The following is a 14,215-nucleotide window of genomic DNA, read 5'->3' as shown; positions in this document are numbered from 1 at the left end:
TGGGGAGATTAGACTCCCAACAGAATCACCGGCAAGACATTTTTCCTGGTGTTCAGCTTAAACTTCCCCTTTTTGATGTCATCCTAGGACCCTCATCGTCCTCTATTTGTGCATGTGCAAGTTTCCATGTTTCAGCACACAGGGAAGAGAAGCTGTGCACATCAAGGACCATTATATAAATAGGTTTTAAAAGAGTAGAGTACATACAGCGAGGCTCTCAGAGAAAACAGATCTACCCTCCTCCTAGAGAATGTCAGGACAGTTAAGTCTTATGTTTCTCAGGTACGGGCTATAATTATTGCAGTGTTATCCCAGGTTTCTAGTAGAGGGGGACAGACAACAGTTTCAGGGCACCAACTGTTTCTTTCATCTGTATGAAATCAGCAGCAACTTGTTTCTAGGTGAGAAGCTCTGCAGAGGCACAGCTGGCCCCGTACCTCCAGTTCTGCTCTGTTTGGGGAAGATGGGGCCAGAGAGGCTGCAGAGCCAGAGGAGAGCTGGATGCAGCTGCCCCAGTCATCAGCCAACCTTGACTTAGCACAGACTAACAACTGACCCAACGCTTTCCCCCTGATGCTCAGGCAGGTGCGGAATCACACAGCAAGCCTAGCATAATTGCTGGTCTGCGTGAGACTCTCAGGCTAGCATTTTAGTGTACCCTTTGTGTTTTCGATTGCTATATGTGAATATTCCTTGAATTTAGAGTGCTGGTAGAAGGATACTGTGTACAGGGTTTTGTATGGCTGTATATCTGCACTGACTAAACTTTGTTCTCCTCAAAACTGATTAAGTTCTGACATCTTTAATGTTTTCCTTCACTGTTTACCTTCAGCATCTTTCTTTATGCATAGGTTGTTCTCCAATGTAAAAGACTGTTCTATGATTAGGTTAACAACAAGGGTTTTATTCACGTAATCACCATCCCACACCCTTACTAATTTCGAGATTAGGTTAACTGAAGTTAACCAAAGTTAATCCATTGCAGAATTCAATTACTATTTTTGCCCTGGTTTTAATAAGAGTAGAAGAACCCTTCCAGGTAGTTAAGTCTCATTGTACTTGTATATCTAAGTAACAGTTAAAAGCAACTTGCTCAAAATTGATCACTTTTCTACATAGTTTAAGGCTGGGGTTTTTGTGGGTTTTGTTGTTTGGTGCTTCTTCCCAGCAGATGAAGCTGATAATTTCATTTCAGGCAATTTCACTACAAATTGCCACTTTCACTATTTCTTACTGTTTCCAATGGGAACATTACTTGTTTTCAAGGAAGACAGTGGCCCATAGCAATACTGAGAAATATCATTAGCAGAGGCATAAAGTTGATATATATATTTTTAGCAGTTTACTACTGCAGCTAGGTACCATATACAGAGCCTCCATAAAAATCCTAGGAATCTGGGACAGTTATTGGCTCTGATGAGATTCCATAAGATTCAGTGGCACATTCTGGTTAATCTAGAAATACATTTGCAGTCACAGCCCCACAGATCGTTTATAAAAACTATTGCCTCAACTTTTCTATTGCCTCTACAATTCAAAATCTGGTGACAGCATCCTTTCTTCTGTTGACATCTCAGAATCACAGACTCACGGAACGGCAGGGTTTGGCAGGGCCCTCTGGAGCTCACCCCGTCCCACCCCCCGCTTGAGCAGGCACCCCCAGAGCAGGGGCACAGGGCCGCGTCCAGGCGGGGGGTGAATGTCTCCAGGGAAGGGACCCCACAGCCTCTCTGGGCAGCCTGTTCTACTCCTCCTTTGCCCGAGTGGTTCAAAATAGTCAGCATAACAGAAACATTAAGTACCATAAGTCCTAGAACAGAAGTCTGAATGCTTGCCATATAAAAAAATGACATTTTATGACCTATGAACTATTTCAAATCTTTTCATGGTGTACACGTCTCTTCTCCCAGGTTACTAGTCACAGGACGAGAGGAAACGGCCTCAAGCTGTGTCAGGGGAGGTTTAGATTGGATATTAGGAAAAATTTCAAGAGCGTCAGGCCCTGGCACAGGCTGCCCAGAGAGGTGGGGGAGTCACCAGCCCTGGGGGGGTTAAAAAAACACGTAGACGTTGCACTTTGGGACATGGTTTAGGAGGCCTGGGGGTGTTGGGTTGGCAGTTGGACTCGATGATCCTAGAGGGCTTTTCCAGCCTTAATGATTCTGTGATTCTGTGATTTGATTTTGTATCCCACTGCTTCCTCTACCAAAACATCGCACAGGACCAAGTCATCGCGCTACATAATTCCTCACCCGGAGGATGATTAATAGCCCTCGGTAAGAGGCATCAGGAGAAGGAAAAGTTTGCCAGCCCGGCGCCCGAGGCACGGCGGCGCAGGCCGAGGCACGGCGGCGCAGGCCGCGGCACGGCGGCGCAGGCCGAGGCACGGCGGCGCAGGCCGCGGCACGGCGGCGCAGGCCGCGGCACGGCGGCGCAGGCCGAGGCACGGCGGCGCAGGCCGAGGCACGGCGGCGCAGGCCGCGGCACGGCGGCGCAGGCCGCGGCACGGCGGCGCAGGCCGCGGCACGGCGGCGCAGGCCGAGGCACGGCAGCGCAGGCCGCGGCGGCGGCCGAGCCCGCCCGCTCCCTGCGTGCTCTCCCAGCCGGGCCGGCAGCCGGCAGGTGGCCGTCGCGTCCCGCCCGCAGCCTGGGCTCCCGCTGCTCTTTGTTTCCAGACGACGGGACCTCCGCTCTCTCTCTCATCTGCAGCTGGCAGGGCGTACTGGGAAGCATCCTGAAATACTCCCGCTCCCGCCCGGTTCCCTGGACTCCAGCATCCGACCGGCCTGACAGCCCAGCGGGGCCTCTGCCCCGGCTCCCCGGGGTCACCCCGATGCACGGCTGGAAGGGGAACCTTTGCTCTTCTCCCTGTCATGGCCAGAGTTTGTTCGAGACACTACGACCAAAGCACCCACGGTCTGTAAGTGATATTAACTTGGCCGTGAGCTCATTAATCCAGTGCTCACTTGTGACCTGAGTGCACATTACCTAACCACAGGCACAACAATTAACTGTTCTTTCTGTCTGGGTGTATAAGGTGGCCAGGCGGTACCTAAGCCAGGTCAAACTAAACACTGCATCTAGGCAGGACTCAGGAGGTATGGGAGGATAAACCAGGGATACAGCAGAAATGGGATAAGGGCCACTGACAACTGTCTCAGGCTCGTGGGAAAAAAGAAATTTTCGGGTAGGGCCATTTTCCCCTCTCCAGGATGGCAATGCATTTCCCTCCCCTTTTCCCCCCAAATCAATGCTGTGCACATCCCCTCCTGGCAGCTCTCTTCTGCCACACAAAGCAAGCGCTTTCTAACAGAAAATGAGAGGCAGAACAGACTAGAAGAAGTAGAGGGGTGAGCACAGGCAGGTGGTGAAGGTGGGAGGAACAGGAAGATCCTGAAGCAGTGGGGTTTTCCAAGACTGTCACTTTTGCTGAACCCTGGAGCTGCCCCGTCCCGACCTTGGCTGCTGCAGGGCCGCCGAGATGTCAGGGAGGCGGTGGCAAAGATGAGGATAGCTGAAATGATTGCACTGGGCAGGCACAGAGCACATATCCCTAGGAAAACAGATTCCATTGCCCTCAGAGGGCAGTCAGAGAGAATTATGGCTTTAAATTAGGTTTTGGGGCATAAAGCAAGGAAGACAGGAAAAGATCCTGTTTGCTAAACTGCCGTAAGCTGAGCTGGTTGAACAAATTCTTTGCAAGCATTATAGGTGAGAGGCTGCAAGCAAAGTACCAAACAAGAGAGACAATTCCCTTCCGCTAGCACAGAATTTCCTAAGTTTTCACTCACAAGTACTGAGAAGAACCAGAGAACCCTTTAAGGGAGCATCTGTACTCAAATCCAAATGCAGTTGGGAACATTTCTTCTGCTTTTATTAGAAAACTGTCCCCATTAAGCAACCAGCATTTCTCGCTCACCTGAGCTGACACAACAGCTTTTGACAAGGTGCTGAGAAAGTCTGCCGCGTTTGGAACAATCCTGTACACTCTCATCACTACTGTTTGTTAAAAGGGGTCACAGTCGTTAATTTTTATGGACAGTTCTAAAACTAGTAACACACTGTCTTCACACAGACACTGTTGTTGGCAGTGCACAGTGCTATCTGTTCAAAGCCATAAGCAAAGCATTTGCAGTGCATGTCCTGTACCATCAATTGGGGCAAATATTATTTCACAAAATACCTCGACAACTATGACATGAATTCCACTTCACGGGGTGAAACAAACACTCGCACAGCCACCATTCACTCCTTTTGCACTATTCTGGATTCTCAAGAATGGGTGAACAAAACAGTTTATTTTCTGCTGAGGCAGACTTTCTGCGTTTGCTCAAATAAACATTCAACCGTGCCTAGCAGGGTGGAGCTGAAGTTTGGCTTTTCTGCCCATCTCGTATTGTCATTCTGAAACTTACAGGCGTGACCACCTTTGCAGGATTTCCCTTTCATGCTGAAGCATGGGAAGCAACAACTGAGCCAGCATGCAAGAAGCGGCACAGGAAAAATTAAGAAGTGCAACAATCATTCATTTTTCACCACAGCTCCAACACCACTCCCATGCAACCCGATGGTAAATCTTTCATTGACAGCAAGAGTTCAAGGTGTGACCCAGAGCCAGCCTCAAGACAGGAGGCTGTGACCACTGAGAGGGTCAGATGCAGGTCTGGTATGAGGGGGCTGAACTTTTAACAACTTTTGATAGAATTTCCTCCACCTTTTGCCAGGAACAAATTTGATCTGAGCACAGGATCTGCATTAAATTAGTATTGTCCCTGTGCAACTCTTGCAGTCCCCTTTCTGCTTTATGATGCTTTCTATTCATAGTCCCATGGCTAATTAACTCTTGTATAAAAACAAAGACTAAGCAAACGTGTCTTTTAGAAACCAGCCAGCAGGATCCTGGGACAGGCAACAAGGAGCAATGGGGAACGATGCCCGACCCGCTTGAAAAAACAAACCAAACCAAACCAGCAAAACAAAACACTTAAGGATAGGCAAGACAAAAAGCATGAATTTTCATCCCTCTCCAGAGAAGACAAGAAAATAGTGTAATTTCAGCTTCCCCAGCACTGCACATATGAAAAGTTCTCTTTTGAAATACAGGCAGCAACCACAAACGGAACTGTAGTAATGTCTCTGCAATCAAAACAGTTCTGGGTACATCTGCATGCCTGGAGGCAGATAAATTAGGGTATCTAGGGCTGGCAGGATGCCAGACAGATCAAGGTCCAGGCACCAGCGAGCCACGTTAGCACGCTGAAACTAGTTAAGTCACACAAAATATGGTACATTAGCTTAGGCTGCCTTGTGGTTACCCAGCTATACAGCTTTCAGGCTCAGATGACCAGGTCAAAGCACAGAGGAGATGTGTCTGCACTTGACATACCTTCCATGTGAAAGGCAAATTAAAATCAAACACAAGCCTCCAGAAACGTGTAGCTACAAATGGAAACAAGAAGGGCAGCCTGTTCTTCTGGTCTCCTTTTGCTTTTCATCTCACTTATTCTTACAAACTTCACCTTTGCAAACTCTAATAACTTCAGAGGATACGGTGGCAGTATTTTAAGACTGCTAGGATCAAGGCAGAAGCAAATCCAAGCCTTTTTCCTAAATCACTCATTTAACTCCAATGCAAACACACACACAGCCGTTCAGAACCAGGAGTCAAAGTCAAAGGACAGACAGTGTTTACATTCTCCTCTGATGTATCATCAGCAACAGAAACTTCTGTACCTCCACCACAACTAGTCAAACAGGCCAGACTTTTCTTTGTAATGGACACAGCAGTACCACACAACCTGCGCGAGTGTGACTGAACCCCCCAGTACGATTCTGACAACAGGGGAAATCTGTTCATAAACCCCTTATGAATTATGTTTGTGCCCATCTCTGTTAGACCAAAACTTCATTTAAATTGTCCGAGTTCTCCACTACCTCCACCTTCATCTGAAATGCCAAGTCTAACAGCAAGGCTAACAGAAGGATAGTACTGACCTTTAAGGGCCGTCAATTTACATAGAGTGCTTCCAGGCCAGCATGCCATGTGCCAAAGAGGGTTACAGCCACAGACTGAAGCCAGCTCAGCAGCCAGCTACCCTGGGATAGAAATGAGCAGACATGTGTTTCTGCCTTCATGTAAGGAGTTCATATTCTGACACTGTGCTAGTTTTGTCTGGGATGGAGTTAATTTTCCCCGCAGCAGCCAGGATGGGGCTGTGTCCTGGATCTGTGCTGGGAACAGCGCTGATAACCCAGGGGTGGTTTCGCTCCTGCTGAGCGGGGCTTGCGCAGAGCCAAGGCCTTTCCTGCCCCTCACCCCGCCCCACCAGCGAGGGGCTGGGGGGCACAAGGGGCTGGGGGCACACGGCCGGGACGGTGACCCCCACTGCCCCCAGGGCTGTCCCACACCACACGGCCTCATGCCCAGCACACGGAGCCGGGGGAGGAGGAGGAAGGGGGGACGCTGGCAGGGATGGCGTTTGCCTTCCCCAGGCACCGTTGGGCGTGATGGAGCCCTGCTGCCCTGGGGATGGCTGAGCCCCGCTGCCCGTGGGGAGGAGGGGATGGGTTCCTTGGCTTGCTCCGCTTGTGTGCGCAGCGTTTGCGTTCCCTGTTACCCTGTCTGTGTCTCAGCCCGCGAGGTTTCTCACTTTTACCATTCTGATTTTCTCCCCATCCCACGAGGGGAAGGGAGTGAGCGAGCAGCTGTGTGGGGCTCAGTCACTGGCCAGGGTTAAATCATGACACATCCTTTCTACTCCTACAGCACAAAAATTCATAGGGATTACAGCGTTACCTGATTCTGCAGGTTTTGCAGGCTTTTTAAATTCAATGCAAAGTATGTATCAGACATAAAATGTTATAGGCTTCATTCATTATGTCATCAAAACTCTGAACATGTTAAAGCCACCACTGTACTACGTCCAAAACCCAGGCAGACATGGACCTGCTTGATGTATCCAGGCAATGCTCAAGGTGACAAGCTTTTTTTAGCTCCCTGGCTCTGAATGGGAGGTCTCACACGTGCAATTGTATCAGTGAAAAATCCTACTTCTGATTTGTGGGAAGTCCTCCACTTTCGTTTTCATTAAATTATTGCCAGATTATGATCACAATGAGGAAACTCAGTTAAGGCATTGCAGTTGATTGATAGACAAGGGGGGGGAACTCACACTGGTGGTTAGACTTTTTGTGGTTAATATTGTTTCTTTTCTGACTCACTGTATTATAACAATGACATTCATTTAGAAGGGAAGAAGTTTGATTAGGTTGATTTCCCATAACAGAAAGAGAGTAGAGGCCACACACAAGGCTAAGCCTGCAGGTGACACATATCAAAATGCCTTTAAACACAGCTAAATAGGCTTTGCTATTTATTCCACTTTACTATGAAGACAAGTGGGGTTCAGAGCCATACCAACCTCATGTTTCACAGGGACACAGGCAATTGGGACAAAAAGCATGACCTCTAGGAATACTTATGCTTTCTCCAGTGTACCTGAGCTGATTTATTTGTTTGCAGTCCCTTCTATCCCTGCAAATAAACACTTTGATGAAATGAGCAAGTCCCAGGGAAACTTCTTCAGGCAGAAAGATGAAAACTCTGGTTGTTTTATCAACAAAGTAGCTGCATAAATGCACGCAAGATCAACAGGAGTGGTGCAAAGGCTGCTTGACAACCTGTGTGAGAAAGCTGGGTCCTCTGCCTGAATAAACATGAATTCCTATCATAATTCCCAAGGTGTCAAGCTGAGGTGGCACTGACTTGGTCTGCACCTTGTGTCTTTAATAACCTGTTCCCAAAAGGCTGCCCACAGGTGGATCACAGACAATACTCAGGTAAGTTTGGAGGACCACCATAAAGGCAAGACTGAAATAAGTATGTTGTCTATGCTCTATGCCACAGCTTTTGCACTTCAATTTTGTACTTAAACTCCAGCTACCAAGACTTCATTTGTTTGGGCTTTAATTTCATGTGGCATCATCTACTGTCACCGCACTTCAGCTGGGGATGCATCTTGCAGCCGCGCATACCTACAGGAGCGCACAAACACACGCAACTGGTGTACAATTCCAAAAGGAGGAACTGTAGGTCCCACACAAACACCACAGCCCCCCATACTGTGAGGGTAGGAATGAAGCCCGACCCCAGGTCCTCCTCCCCCTTGGACACGACGCCCAAGGGACACTGTCCTGCCTCACCCAGCTTCCCGGCGAGGGCCTCAGCCCTACGCGCTCTCCTCCTCGACACCTCAGGGGCGCCGGTTTCCCCAATGGCTGCCCTGCGCCTCAGGCTGAGGCTTCCTGCGCTCCCAGCCCTGAGCGCGGCGGGGCTGGGGGCTCTCTGCGGCTGGCCCTCGGCCATACCGCCTCTTCCCGCCAGCTGCCGGGCCAGTCCCGCTTCAGCTAAGAGAAAATAAAAATAAAAACCGAGACTTCAACAAAAATCCTTTCATGAACAATCCAAGACCTGCAATGCACTTCTGGAAAAAAAGAAGCCCAACACAGAAAAAAACCCAACCAAAAACCAAAACTCAACCAACCAACCAACAAGAAACCCAAACCAAAAAACCCAACAAAATACTTCCAGTTGCTTTGGCATTGCCCCAAAAGCTCACGCAGGGTTGCTGGTTTGTACCGAGGGAATATGCCGGTGGAGCAGGAGGGGACCCATCACGCTGCCCCCCGGGGAGCCATGAGGGGAACCCGGCTTCTCCCCTCAGGCCACCCAGTCCCTCACCGCCCTTGGAAGGCGATGTCCGCCTTAAGGCGGGGGATGGGTGCTCCCGGTGTAATAACCAGCTGCAAGGAGAAGCTTGAAAGTACTTCCCAACAAAAATAACTGACTCCTGTGTGAAAGCCTACCCTGCTTTACAGCTGCTCCGCTTAAATTCTCACCTTTAAGGTTCAGGCTTAACACCCATTAACTCGGCATTCGCGGAGGCTAAGCAGCGTTTCACGCTTTCTCAGGCGCTGGTTTAACCTTTCGAGAGCTGCGAGGGCCAAGGTGAGGGGCAGGAGCCGCGCGGCCCCAGCAGCCACCTGCGCCCGCCGCTGCTTGCCTACCGCAGGGCCCTGCAAACTCCCCCACGCGTTACAGCGCACGCTTTTTATTCATTTACTTATTACCGACATAAAAGTGTTTCTCAGATCTTTTCTACTTCGCTTTTTTGGCTGCTGGTTTGGGGGCTTTTTGGTGGTTGTCGCTGCTCCCCCACCGCTGCCCGCCCGGTGAGCCGGGGCCTCCCCCGGCGCTGTGTGGGGCCCGCAGTGCCGCCTGCCCCGGCACCCCGGCTGCGGGGGCGGCCGCTGCGCTCCACCCGGCCAGCTCGGCCCCAGCGGCCGAGCCCCGCACACCGTGGCGGGAGGGAAGCGGAGAGGAAGAGAAGGGAAGCGCGGGGCAGGAAGAGCCGGGCCGGGCCGGCAGGAAAACCTGGGGGAGCGCAGGAACGGCGCACAGGAAGGGGGCCGGGGGCGAGGGTAGGGGGAGCGGTTTCAGCGGCCCCGAGGAGGGCTTGGGGAGGAAGGAGGGTGGTTTTTGTCTTAGAATAAGCAACTCGGAGCCGCTCTTCATCTTTCTGCCAACTGAGAGCCGTCGTTGCCGGCGGGGGAGGCGGCGGGGGGCGCCGAGAGCCCCGCTCCCCCCCTCAGTGGGTAAAGGCCCGCCCCCGCCATTTTGTGTGGGGGCGCCTCTGTCCGAAGGCGGGAGTCGTGCTTCTTAAATAAGAGAAAAAAACCCCCCTAACTCCTTAATTATATTCTGAAATACAAAGGTACTTTGAGTCTTCAAACATAAAACTTCAGGTAAATCCCAATATGAAATAAGTGTTTTAACTGGTTCTGGTTTCTACAGGCAGAGTCTGCTTTTTGCCTGGAGCTTTAAAAAGTTTTTTTCTCCATCACCCAGCACACTTCCATAGCCTGGCTGCTAGGCTGAGTATTGTGTTTCTCCATTCCCGTCTCTCTGGTGGGAAAAGGCTTTGCTCACTGAGCCTTTTATGTTAGTTCATCCTATTAAAGCGCCTTGCTTTGTTGTCCTCTGAACCCTCTAATGCCTCTGCATTTTTTTCAGCAAGTTTAGTGAAAAGCAAAACTTCACTCTGTAGTTAAAGAGTCCTGACTAGACCCACTTCCACTGGTGAACCATTTCAAGTTAAAAGATTCAGTATTCCTTCACTATCGCCTCAGCTGTACAGGTTCCTCTCCCTCACACCAATGTTATTTACGAGAAAAATAAAATATAACCACTTTCGCAGGGTGTTAGACAGCCTCTGAGATGAAAGTTAAAGATTTCCTCAAGCAATATGTGCAATAGGACATACAAAAACAGTAAGAGAGCTAATGCAATGCAAAATGCATTGAACTTCTAAAACCAGAAAAAAAAGGTAATACTTTTTGGAACCGAGTTGTAGGCTGCTTTGAAGTAAAGTCTCTGTGCCACCGTAAAGTATTTGTTCAAAAGGTGCATAGCCCAAATAACCCTGATCAGAGACAGAAGCTACACACAAACAAGCAGTTTCTTATCTTGCACCTAAACCAGCCGTAGAAATGAGAGTTGTGATGGAAGTAAAAAACATCTAAAAGTGCCTGTTGTTTGGGGAAGGGCTAGTATGTATTCCTTGTGCAACAGGCATCTGAATGGTCACCAGATTAGAAGAAGTCGTTAGACCATAGTTGTGTCTTCCTTGAAGGCAAGAAAGATAATAATGCAGACTTGTTTTTTAATAATAGCACCTCTTCAGAATGTGTTTTTCAGCTGAGACCTTGATCCTTTTCCACCACAAGGACAGAGTTGCACATACTATTAGAAATTATTTTTTTATTCTCCCACCTTACAGTAACTGTGATACAGCAGCATCCAGCTCATCAAAGCACAAGGAACCATTGCAAGTAGCTGGGCAATAAATGACCTGGCACTCCATGCCCCATATTCCAAATGCCACAGGTACTAGCTCTTTGAATAGTACCTCAAAATGCAAAATATTCCCTGGTGAACATCCTTGTGTATACATTTTTTTTTACATATATATATATCTTTGTGGGAAGGTGAGAATTCATAAGACCTTGCCCAGAGTTGCTCAGGAAAGAGTTGCAGCTCTAAGGACAGAGTTCACAAGTGAAAATCCTCAGCTGAGTGTCTGTATTACCGGAGGGGATTCCTTCCCTTCATTTCAAGTGGAAAATATCAGACTGTAGTCCAACCCCGCCACCCCCCAGTCCCAAATGTTCCCCGAAACCTGTTCTCCCGTACACTCTCAATCAAAATCTTGTGCCAAATCTGATTTTCACATCATGAAAATTGTTATTGCGCTTCCCCTGTAACCATATAAATTCTGTTTCTATTGCTTATAGCAATTCACATCCCCACCTTCACATTCCACAACTGTAGGTGCTCGTATGGGCAAGAATTTGTCCGAGACAGTTTCCCAGTGATTTATACCAGCGTCCTGCTAAGAAGTTTTGGCTTAAGCCAAAGTGTCAGCTGTGATTCAAACCACAGATTTTTCCCAGGTAGCGACGCTGCTTTCATCGGTGATTTCATGCAGCCTGGCAGGTAATTTTAACCCAGTATTTATTCAGTGATTTCCCTTGAGCCTGTGTTTTCCAAATGTTCATTAGGTATCAAAAATTATGCAGTCTGTATTTTGATGTTTGGAATTTGTGATTCCAAATACTGCAAATGTTACATACACATTAATATTCAGTGTGGCTTTGGTCACATGCATTTCCAAAGAGCCGTTTTGATGTATAGTTGTTGTATCATGTATTTAAAAATGGATCTTCTTCAAGAAATCATTCACATAACCTCAAAATAAATATTGGCCTTTGTATCAGGTTTCCATTATGCGACGACTAAACCAGGCTTGGTGGAAGGTTCACAGAGGGTTGACGGAGCTTTGTCAGCTCTGCTTTATTAGGACTTTTCCACGCCAGAGCATTCCTGGGTGTGGCTGATGGGATTTCCTGCCTTTTTGTCCCGTGAAGGTAGCACGGAGGGTCCAAGTGCAAGGAAATGGTTCCCGCTTCGCTCCCGTGTAAGATTTTTCGTTAGGGTAAAAGATCTGGCCATGCAGAGCTTTGCGTGGTGGCGTTGTTTGGAAACGGCTGCTTTGACACAACGTCTCTCAGAATTTGTGGGTGAGCAGGGGAGACACAAGGAATGCGTCACCCTGTTCCTGCAGGGGAGAGGGTCCTTAACATTGTAATTCTCTTCAGTGGATCACAAAAGTCTACACTAATTATGTTCCCAACTTCCCCCCAAAAACCCAATTTTAAAAAAAAAATATCTTGTTTTATATTAGATGCTTGAGTTTCAGATCTCTCTAGATACTTTTTCTTTCAGCAGAAAACTTGTAGTGGAACAAGGTAGCTGTACCACATGTTCTTACATCTAGCTCCTGTGTGCAGAGTGAATTTGATTACTGTTACTTATCATAGAAAATCCTGTGTGTAGAGTAATAATTGAAGGCTGATTTCTTGACCTGATGTGATTCTTGCAGACTGTGTAAAAAGAAGTAAGCTTCTACCAGAATAACTTAGATGATAGAGAATGAGCGGACTCTTTCAATCTGTAAATACAAAGATGGAATTAGAAAAGTTTGTGAAAGCAGGTTATAGGGACTGAATTTAGATGGATTTTGTTTGTTTGTTTCTTAAATCCTTGAAGGTTCAGTTGTAGTTTTCATTTCGTTTTCCAAGAAAACCAGTATGGGGAATTATTGAAAAACAATAGAAGTTTTCCTGGGGACTTTTAGAGCCTCATAGATGACAAAGCCTGTCCTTGGGGAATTTCCAGCATTTCAGAGCTGGGCAGGTTACATAGGTTAGGTCTACACATCCACGTTTTTGGATGCTTTGTCAACCTGACCCTTTTTGCAACATCTGATAATGCCGCAGCCAATACAAAACACCATCAGCATTGAGATCTTCCAGGCCAAATTAGGAAATGTTGCAATTGGGCAATCCCTGTATTTCTTAGTTGACAGAGTAAGAAAAGGATGGGTGACAGTATTTTTATGTTTTGATGTCCCCTAGGTTTGGTTCTGGTGCCTCCACGGTACGGCAAGCCCAGGGTTTGTTCTGCTGAGCTGTCTGTCGGGTGTTCTTGCCCAACACCCCCTCGCCGTACCTGGGTCCCACACAGGCACACCTAGTCGGGAGCTGCCAGGCAGCAACAGACAGACTTTATGATCATTTTTCCATCCCTGTTCTATTCCTTACACTGGAAGAACAGCTAGGAAAAAGAATATCAAAAAGGGCCAGGTTACTTCGGGTAATTCAGGCGATTTTATTTCACGCAGGTTGTTGGTATAATGCACCTTTTCGGTTCTCCGTTCATTTTCTCTGCCCGCTTGTCACATGGCCAACACCAGGACAAAGCCGCGCGCCCTTTCGCTGCGTACCGAAGGTGGTCGGGGGCCTGGGAAGGGTGCTTTCTGCATTGCGCATTTCGAAACCGCGCGCTACGCATCTGCCCTAGCGTGCTCGTGGCCAAGGAGCTGCAGAGTTCCCCCACAGGAAGGGAAGCGCAGTACCAATGGCCTGTCTTTTCGTTTTATGCCCAGCAGAAACCCTTACTTTTATTATTAATTTATGACGGTTATTGTTCCCTGTCTGAATCTTGTCTACATGCATAGGCGTGGCCTGTTTATGGAGGAAACATTTCAGTCATCCTGATCAAGAGCGTAGGAAATGCTTCCCATGGCCCCGTGCCACACTCTGATGTTTGCATTTCTTTTACTGCGTGAATTACGTAGGGCTTTGAGCTCCCTACCAAAACGGGGCTCCCATCGCACAGTCACCTCCATAGGGGAAACAGTCATTTTCCGCAAAGGCCGGCAGCGCAATTTGACGAGCTAGATAAGCGAGGGGTACAGAAACAAAGGCAAAGCGAAGGGAAGTGACTCACCTGTAGGCTATCAGCTACGGCTACGCAAAGGCCAGTGGTAGTCAGGAGGGGTCGGTGGCACAGCCGAGCTGTGACATAGCTCATCCCTTGTCACAGGATCTCGGACCCACGCGGGACAACCAACCTTAATGCCCGTAAGGCTTCAAGAGCGGAAGGGCCCTCGTCCTTCGGATAAACACACCCTTACGAAACACCCCGTACGTTGGCTTTATGCCTCGCTGGTAGCACCTCGAGGGCTTAACTTGGACTTTCATGGTTTATGTACTCTTGGTGCTCAGCACAGAAGTGACTTTATCCCTGGGACAA

At 48.4% G+C, this 14,215-nt stretch overlaps 1 long non-coding RNA gene across 1 annotated transcript in view; it reads right to left on the bottom strand.

The window, feature by feature from the left end:
- Window positions 1-6,223, bottom strand: part of LOC135313986 (uncharacterized) — a 443,735-nt gene extending 437,512 nt beyond the window's left edge. The window contains exon 1 of the long non-coding RNA XR_010373508.1: window positions 5,995-6,223. This is a non-coding gene — a long non-coding RNA (uncharacterized LOC135313986). The remainder of the gene's footprint in view (window positions 1-5,994) is intronic.
- Window positions 6,224-14,215: the final 7,992 nt, after the last annotated feature.

This window comes from Phalacrocorax carbo, chromosome 6 (assembly GCF_963921805.1).
Source record: "Phalacrocorax carbo chromosome 6, bPhaCar2.1, whole genome shotgun sequence".
NCBI classification, from domain to species: domain Eukaryota; kingdom Metazoa; phylum Chordata; class Aves; order Suliformes; family Phalacrocoracidae; genus Phalacrocorax; species Phalacrocorax carbo.
This window is presented reverse-complemented; position numbering and strand designations above follow the sequence as displayed.